Source organism: Loxodonta africana, unplaced genomic scaffold, assembly GCF_030014295.1.
Source record: "Loxodonta africana isolate mLoxAfr1 unplaced genomic scaffold, mLoxAfr1.hap2 scaffold_757, whole genome shotgun sequence".
NCBI classification, from domain to species: Eukaryota; Metazoa; Chordata; class Mammalia; order Proboscidea; family Elephantidae; genus Loxodonta; species Loxodonta africana.
In genome coordinates, this window is record NW_026975492.1 from 18,096 (window position 1) to 27,645 (window position 9,550).

Here is a 9,550-nt window from a genome sequence, read left to right on the forward strand (position 1 = left end):
ATTCTTTTTCTCTTATCCTTCACATTCTTATATAGCTTCATTGCAACATGTTTTCAATTTGTCACCTGATTTGCATTGCTAGCATTCAAAACTTGGTCTTATTTCATGCATATTTCCAGTTCAGGTAGGTTTAAAAATTTACAGAATGGCCTCCATAAGTGATAGAATTTCTCACCTCCTTGTGTACTCCATCTTACAATAATAAAGTTCTCCAAGTGTGACTTTGTTTTTTTTCCTACAAAAGCCATGCTGAATTCCAATTGTTATTGTCTAAATAGCAATAGGACATGATGAAGCATGAAGGTAATCACTAGTTTTATCCTACAAATGAGAAATGTTCCAGAACCTTTGGAAACATCGTATATCCACTGTTTTTTCCTACATGTTGTCATTCCATTTATTAGCTGCACATATTTCTCAAGTCAATAGCTTAGTTTTCATTAAGAGAATGGGAAAAGCCAAAAAATAACCTGCTTAGTTCCACAAGATATGAACCTGATTTTTAAGCTTGGTTCTCAGCCATTCTACTACTTAGAGCAACAAACAAACAAAATCCGTTGCAGTTGAGTCAATTCTGACTCACAGTAACCCTATAGGGTGGAGTAGAACTGCCCCATAAGGTTTCCAAGGAGATGCTGGTGGATTCAAACTGCTGACCTTTTGGTTAGCAGCCAAGCCACTGTGCCACCAGGGCTCCTACTAGTAATAAGAGATTCTTCCAGCATTGTTTCTTATACTTAATATTTATGAATGCTTCATTGAAATTTTAAAATAAAGATTGGATTATACACACCCAATTATCTATCTAATTATGGGTTTGAGCAGATATTCCATGTAAAAATTTAAAATGTTTTTGTAGCACAAACTAAAATTTAAACAGACTAAGAGAAAACACCTACATACACAAGAGAGGACAAAAGAAAGTATTCTTGACGATTGTGAATTCTGGCAAGTGGTTTTATTTTACAACATTTTTATGAATGTTATTTTAAGTAAAAAATAAGAATACACAAGTGTCTATGAGCATATAATTGCAGTTTTCTTAAATAATATACATATAAAGTCTCATTCCTGGTTTTCAGATTTAATGTAGTTTTAATTTATAAATTATTTTTCTTTTAGTTTCTAAAATCTCTATAATAAATACGAACTATATCCATAAGAAGAATAATAAATGTTATTTTCCAAATAACTGAGATAGAGTAGGAAAAAATGAGATGATGTAGTTTGTGGAGTTTGAAGAAAATATCATCAGAGAAGACAAGGTTACTGAGAAAGCAGATCTAAGATGCAAGGAAATAATCTGGGGAAAAAATGTGAGAATATCATCCATCACAGGGATGAGGTAAAAGGATTCCTTGGATGAAATGTTGAAGGAAAAATGAAGAGCCAAGAACATCGAGAAGGGAAGGGTAATAGATTCTGTTAACTTTTCATATAGATTTTATTAGACTACAGGAATGTATACAGGAGTAATTAGCATTCTTTACAAGCTGTAAATTGAGGCAGCACTGGTGTTTTCCATTTACCTACAACTCAAGACTTAACTACTCTATTTCTGCTCTCTCCTGAGGTGTGGGCATTATACCCTTTCTTTCCAAGAGATTAAAGTTTTCCATAACTTTTCCCATAGCAAAATGGAATCTGGTCTTATCTTAGTTTCCAAATACATATAGGTAAAAAGATGACTTGAATGATGTAAGTATTATTAGAATTTTCAACAAAGTTAAAAAAAAAAAGTTCAAATTATTCCTATAGGGAGTTCCAGACTCACAGAGATACTGGAATAAATGTCTCCAAGTTAAATATCTCTCAGGCAAAGCCATGAAAAATCAGACAAGAATCATATATTTTATTTGTTTTCATTTTTTCCAGAGACTGCGATACATATACTATTTGAGAAGAGTAAAAAATAGTTTACAAAATAAATGCTGAAGGTACTGGTTTCTCCTGTTAAACACCGTAATAAAATTACAAAAAGACTCTTTATTTGCTTTAGAAACAAGCAAATTTCAGATTTCCTTATACAGCAGGTAAGCTTTCTCTTCAGGACTCTTCGGAATTGTTTGCTTAGTGAATTTATGAGTACATATTTATCAAATTTAATGGTTGATTCTGATTCTATGGTAGATATAGCTCATTGCATGTACCGTAGATTTAAACCAAGTACCTGGCAAGTTGTACACTTGTTAAGTTGTATTTAAGCAACCCACAATGAATCACTGTCCTTAGATAAATAAGAAATATAATTTTAGAATTAATTATTAAAATAGTAATTTAATGCTTATGTGTGCCTTCACTAATATTTATTGGAAAATCTTAGCCACAATTCAGTGATATAAATACAGTAAATTATTTGAAAGTGCTGTTCATCATACTTGGTAATATAGAGCATATTTTGTGACTTTTTTTTAATGTAATTCACATATGGTAATTTACCTTTTCTGTGAGAGTTACATAAGTGAATTCTGAAAGAAGCAATTATTTTTTTAAATCTTTTTTTCGTGATGTGGGGAAAGCTGACATTAAATATATAAAGCAGGAAATGAGTGATTTGCATCTCAGTGAAGGGTGTAGGGAAAATGGGAGAAGAAAAAGTCAGGGAAATGCTAAGTGTGTCAAATAACCATTCCTGCATGTTCCTGTCTGAATGTGTCTGTCATATTTGGAGTTTGGGTTTCCTATTTGTTTTTAAACACCCCTCTTTCTATGACAGTTCATCAAAATCTGGGCTATCTTTTAAATCTGGAAATTGTTGGCTATGATCTGAATATGTCTCCTGGGTGGTGATAAGGGTAGAAAAGAAAGCACTGTCAGGTTTAGGTCCGTACATTTTGTGGTTGCAGATCACCAAGTGGGGAGACCACCAGGACTTCAGTGAAAGTTACCTGAGTTTTAACATATAAAACTATACCAAAGAGTAAACCAGTGGGCTAAAAAACAGGGGAAAGTGAAGGAAATGGGGGCTTTGTGTGGCCACCAAAGATTCACGGTAAGGACCAGGACACTGGTGGAAATCAACAGGACCGTTTTAAATGGCAGATTCTGCTTCTCTGCCATTCTGAAGTAACTTTGATTATAAACATTGTATTTCTTCCATTCATGACAAAACAATTATGATGATAATAATATGTGAAAGTGAACTTCCATTTTATTTTTTTGCCGATTTTGAAAATAAATTAATTCATTAATTGTTCAGATACATATTGATTATGTACAATGATTGCCTCCTGTTGATTTTGGGAAAATTCACGTAATGAATTGATAAAGTTTCTATTATGTTAAGTAGAAATTTTAGGGAAGCCCCAGTCAATTCAAGATTTTGCCCTCCAAGCACAATACCTGGCACATTTAAAAACAGAAAAAAGTTGGTGTTGAGTCGACTCTGACTCATGGAAACCCCATGTATGTCAGAGTAGAACTGTGCTCCACAAGGTTTTCAATGACTAATTTTTCAGAAGTAGATCGCAAAGGTTTCTTCCGAGGTCCTTCTGGGTGGACTAGAACCTCCAACCTTTACATAGCAGCTGAGCACAATAAATGTTGGCATCACCCAGGGACCGCACCTGGCACACAGTAGGCACTAATTAATTCATTAAATACATTTCGCCAAAATCAACAGGAGGCAACTTTTATTTTCCTTACTTTATGGGTAAGAAACAAGGTTAAGTGAATTCACATTAAGTTGTCATCCAAGACTCAACACAGATCTCAAGGGCATGACTTTTTTTTTTTCTTTCCATCATATCCAGAGCAGTAGGAATACTAGGCACTGGCCTTAACATTCATCAATTTAAGATTTCCTTAGAAAGATAAGCTGAAGCATTTAACAATTCAACAAAAATAATCTGTAGCAATGTACTTAATTCTAAGTGTTAAAAGAGACTTGAGTGGACAATTCACGACGAGCTGCAATAGTAAGTGAAATCTCTCTGGAGACTGGGAATTGAATTGACTCTGCCAGGATTGAGATAGTGAAGCAGGTTAATGGGAATGAGGAAATGAGAAATGTTACAGGGCTTTGATTAAACAAGGCCTGATTAGGAATGGTGCAGTGTCCAGCTCCAAAGTAGCAGAAAGCCACGTTGTTGTTGTCAGGTGCCGCTGAGTGAGTTCCGACTCATAGCGACCCTATGCACAACAGAAGGAAACACTGCCCGGTCCTGTGCCATCCTTACAATCTTTATTATGCTTGAACTCATTGTTGCAGCCACTGTGTCAATCCATCTCTTTGAGGGTCTTCCTCTTTTCCGCTGACCCTGTACTCTGCCAAGCGTGATGTCCTTCTGCAGGGACTGATCCCTCCAGACAACATGTCCAAAGTATGTAAGACTCAATACTGTTTGGGCTAAGTGAGGAGGACATGAATGCCTGACAAGATTCATGACTTTAAACTCCACTCAAATCACTAGAGATTTCTGAGTACATAGATTGCATAGGTATCAATGTTGAAGGAGTTCAAGTAGCATGCTATCAAAGGTCCATGGAAAGGAGAGCCTGGTGGTTCTGTTAGCTTCAGAGAGAAGGGCTCTATTTTTGTGGTTGTGTGATTAGAAGACCTCAGCATGAGGGATTCTGGCAGATATAGGAGGTAACAGCATGAGGCTATATGCTTTGAATTTTCACTGACCTCCACCATCCTTACATCCAACTGGACCCCCACCTAACTTAATTCAGAATCTTAAATAGGGTCAGGCCCAGAAAACAAACAAACATTGCAACAAGTTGATTCCTGACTCGTAGACACCAAGTGCTTAACTATTTCAGGCCCTGAAGAGGCCCTAAAACATCATCTAGTTGAACTCTTTGAATTTACTTGTGTTTAATCTGAAGTACAAGGAGCCTTGGTGGTTCAGTGGTTAAGCACTTAGCTGCTAAATGGAAGATCAGCAGTTGGAACCCACCAGTTGCTCTGCGGGAGAAAGATGTGGCAGTCAGCTTCAGTAGAGATTACAGCCTAGGAAACCCTATGAGGCAGTTCTACTCAGTCCTATAGGGTAGCTATGAGTCAGACTTGACTTCACAGCACAGGGTAATCTGAAGTACAAAGAGGGCAGAAGATGTATTAAAAATCATTGATTTAGGAAGTAGTATTTTATGGCCAGATGAGGGAAATATTTTGTCAAATAGTTCACTGTTTTAAAGGATGGTTGTTGATAAGGCAATAGTACTATGTATGTTTTAAAAATATGAAGATATTCAATGATTCTAGTAGAAAGATAGGGGTCATACCTTCTTGGTTTCTATAACAACACTTGAAAATAAGGACGATAATATTGGTTAGTGATTCAGGAAAGTATATTTTTTGAGTAGTGTATGTGGAGTCTGTATCGATTCAAAAAGTAAATTAAATGGTAAAGTTTCTTTTAACACATCTTTTTTGCATCTTTCTAGCACACTGTATTGGGCGCATTCATTTGATTATAATTCTTTAAAATTTTTTTATGCTTTGTTTGAAATAGATAAGTTTTGTGAAAAAAATTTATCTGCATTCTTTAAAACACCCTTTATTATTTTTCTGATAAATTTTGATTATTCCTTTTATTTCCTACTTTTGGTCTGAAAGGACAGTCTTAACGGCATTTATGTTATCTTTTTCAAAAGATGATTTGATGTGTTACCTGATGTAGAAGCACACAGAAGCCCAATGAGTTCTATCAGGCAGTATCATAGGCTATCAGTGAAGAAATAAAGGTGGAGAAATCTTACATTAATTTATCAAGCTCATGCAGCAAGCTGAATGTGAAGTAAAGGCTAGACTGGAATTAAAAATTCTATTTATATTCTTTACACTAAATCACAAGAATATAATTTTGGGGATAAATTACAACACAGCAGCAAATTCTTTTAAACTATTAGTAATAACTTAAAAAGCCTAAAATGTAGTTATTAATTAGATTAGAGGGTTTATTTAACCACTTAGCATATCCTGTCTTCATATTCAGTACAAAGGATACCAAAGGCCATGCTGTGGCAATTGATGGTGTGGTGAACTCTCATACTCTGTGTAGATTGATACATTTTTTTTTTTTCCTTCTAAAAACCCTGCTTGATCTTAAGAGATTTAGACCACTGAAAGGAAAAAGCGGAGGGAGGGGGGTTGGAGGGGATGGGGGAAAACTTATAGTTTTGAAAATAATTGATATTTTTCATAAGTTATTAATTATAAATATCTTGGTACTTAAATTATAAGTAATTGACATAAAATATTTTAAATATTATGGTGCAGTGTTTTATGTAGTTGAAGTAGAATGTAATTTTATGGTGTGATTTAATGGAATGATTAAAAGCTTATTCCCCAGTGTCTCATCCTTAGTTTATCACTGATGCTTGAAATTCTTTAAGTAGAGAGTTATTTATTTGCCTTAAGGTTTAAAATGTATCACTGTAGAAACAACAGAGTCAGCAGTGTATTACTTTATAATAGTGACACAGAGGAAGAAAAGGTAAAAATAGTGAGATTGAAAGAGGGAAAAGTCAGCCTGAGATTCTAAGACTGACAACACAGGCGCTAAAGAGAACACATGTTCAGAATGGCTTGTTAGTAAGAGTTGGACAAGTTTTGCACACTAATCAAAGAGAAGCCAAGTTGTCCAGATGGGTATGGCATTGGGTGGACAAGGTTTGTATGCTAATCAAAGAGAAGCCAAGTTGTCCAGATGGGTATGGCATTGGGTAAAACTTCAACAATCCATGTTAAACCTATTATTGCTATTTTCAAATGCCTTGCTGAATGTCAAATACACTAATATTTAGCTTCTAAGTTTGAGATTATCATGCTTTGAAAATAAGGATAACCAAAACAATATTATCCCTTGGATTGACTTTGAAATACAATCCTTCATTTTAAATTAAAGAGGTTGAACTTTAATTACCATTTCTACCAACTTGAAATATCTTTATGAATTTACTATCTAAGATTTTCCACTGGAAGCCAGTATTCTAGATAGGTGTTCTAGGAAGTAGCACAACAATGAATTGTTCACTCAAGACAAGTTTTCTCATTTTATAGGTGAGGCAATTGTGGCAATAGTTAGGACTTTGAATACACTGTTTCATTTAGCGTTGAAAATCTAACTTGAATAAGAAGGAAAATAGCAAAGGATATAGGTAAAATTTATTACATTAAGTAAAATAATATAAAAAGTTAATAGGACCAGAGGTATGCAAATAATTTTATATCTATTGACTTAGTAAATCTCCATGATCATGCTTTGGGGTAATGCATTCTGGTGCTTAGAACTGAAGATTTAAGCACATATATACCACATACACATGATGTTTGTGTGATTTTTTGGCTAAAAATGATATTTTCACTCTTACTATTTCATTTGTATTTGTATTTTCTCAATAAAAATGATAAGACTAGAAAAAGATCTGATTTTTCTTTTCTCTAGAAGGGTGAATTTTATAAAGTTATTGAGGCATAACACCCAGGTGATGTTTGATAATACATGTTGTTAGAATGGTTGAATAAATGTACCATATTCTATGTTATAAATTTATCGACAACACGCAACAACATATACCTAAGAATCAGACGGTGCAATAGTTAAGTTCTCAGCTGCCAACCCAAAGATTGGTTGTTTGAACCCACCAGCAGCTACATGGGAGAAAAGACTTGGTGATCTGCTCCCATAAAGATTACAGCCTAGGAAATGATATGGGACAGTTCTACTCTGTCACATAGAGTTGCTATAAGTCGGAATCAACTTGAGGGCACACTGCAACAAGTGTGTGTATATGTGTATATACATGTAAATTTCATCTCAGAAATCTAATACATTGCCAGTAATTAATGTTTTCAAGAAAAGGACAAGGCGGTCTGCAGAAAAGTGTTCCTAAATAAAAAATCAAACTTCTATTTTCTTCTATCCTTGAGCCATTTTCATTATAGCCTCCCCCATGCAACAAATGATGTGTATCACCACATTTAAATAGATCGCATAAGAATTCATAATTTGTCTGAATTGCAGGTGGCTAAAATTGCTCTGGATCATGGAAAATGGAAATAATATCACAGAATTTATTCTCTTAGGACTTTCTCAGCAAAAGGAAGTAGAAATTCTCTGTTTTTTTCTATTTTTTCTTTGTTACATTGCAATTTTGGCAGGAAACCTGCTTATCATGATTTCTATCACCTGCAGCCAACTTATCAACCAGCCCATGTATTTCTTCCTGAGTTTCCTCTCACTCTCGGACCTTTGCTACACCTCAACCGTGACACCCAAGCTAATCATTGACTTACTGGCAGAAAAGAAAACCATTTCCTACAATGGCTGCATGATACAACTCTTTACCATGCACTTCTTTGGGGGGATCGAGGTCTTCATTCTCACAGGGATGGCCTATGATCGCTATGTGGCCATCTGCAAGCCCTTGCACTACACTGTCATCATGAGCAGATGGAAGTGTGATGCCATAGTTGCTGCTTCTTGTGCTGGGGGTTTCCTGCATTCCTTTGGTCAGTTTATGCTTGCCATCTTGCTCCCCTACTGTGGCCCCAATGAGATAGATCACTACTTCTGTGATGTCTATCCTTTGCTGAAACTGGCCTGCACTGATACCAGCAGAATTGGCCTTTTGGTCATCGCCAATTCCAGTGTGATGGGTCTAGTGACATTTGTGGTCTTGCTGATATCTTATGCTGTGATCTTATACACAATCAAGTCCTACTCCAAGGAGAATCGTTAACAAAGCTCTTTCCACATGCAGTTCCCATATCACTGTGGTGGCCCTTTTTTTTGCTCCTTTACTCTTCATTTACATTCGACCAGAAACTACTTTACCAGAAGACAAAGTGTTTGCTCTTTTTTATACTATCATTGCTCCCATGCTTAACCCTCTGATATACACATTAAGGAACATGGAGATGAAGAATGCCATAAAGAAACTATGTTCCCATATTATAGGAAAGAGAGGGAATAGACTGAAAAACATTCCTGCTTCTCAGCACAGAGCTTGTTGAATATACATCTTCTCTTCCCTAAGAACTTTAAAATGCATAAAGCTCGTCTATGTCTCTTGTATCTAGCGACATGTATAGGCTCAAATATGAAAAAAAATTAATATTTCTTGGATTTACACAGACTTTCTCTCTGCTGTGCTTTGTTTTTTATGGTCTCATCTTCTGCATTACTGATTCTTTGGTTCTACCAATAATTTAGATGTTTAGCAGCAGGCCACTCAGAGAAGTATGCAACCCAAATCAGAAGAGAGCCCACACATAGCTCATTCTTGTGTTTAGCTCATCATGTTTAGTGAAGACAATTCCAGCCATCAAAAAATAATGTAAAAAGCAATTCTAACCTTTTACATGCATCAGTCAGAGAATATTTTAAAAGATCTCATCTGTACCACACAACAACACTTCTCAAAATTTTCACCTTCTCTGATAATCATGTAACTAGTGCCATTCTGGAGTTTCTTATATGCCTAACATCAACATGCTGTCTATGTCTTTTCTTCTAACTTACTTTGTTTCCTAACTGTGGTCATATGCAAAGCAACTGCACATCTCTGGTGAATCCTAGCACCACTTAAAAAAAAA

General features: G+C 35.4%; 1 pseudogene; it reads left to right on the top strand.

Annotated features, from left to right (window-relative positions):
• Positions 1-7,885: 7,885 nt before the first annotated feature.
• LOC100675538 (olfactory receptor 4P4-like) lies at positions 7,886-9,317 on the top strand (annotated as a pseudogene).
• The last annotated feature ends 233 nt before the right edge of the window (positions 9,318-9,550 follow it).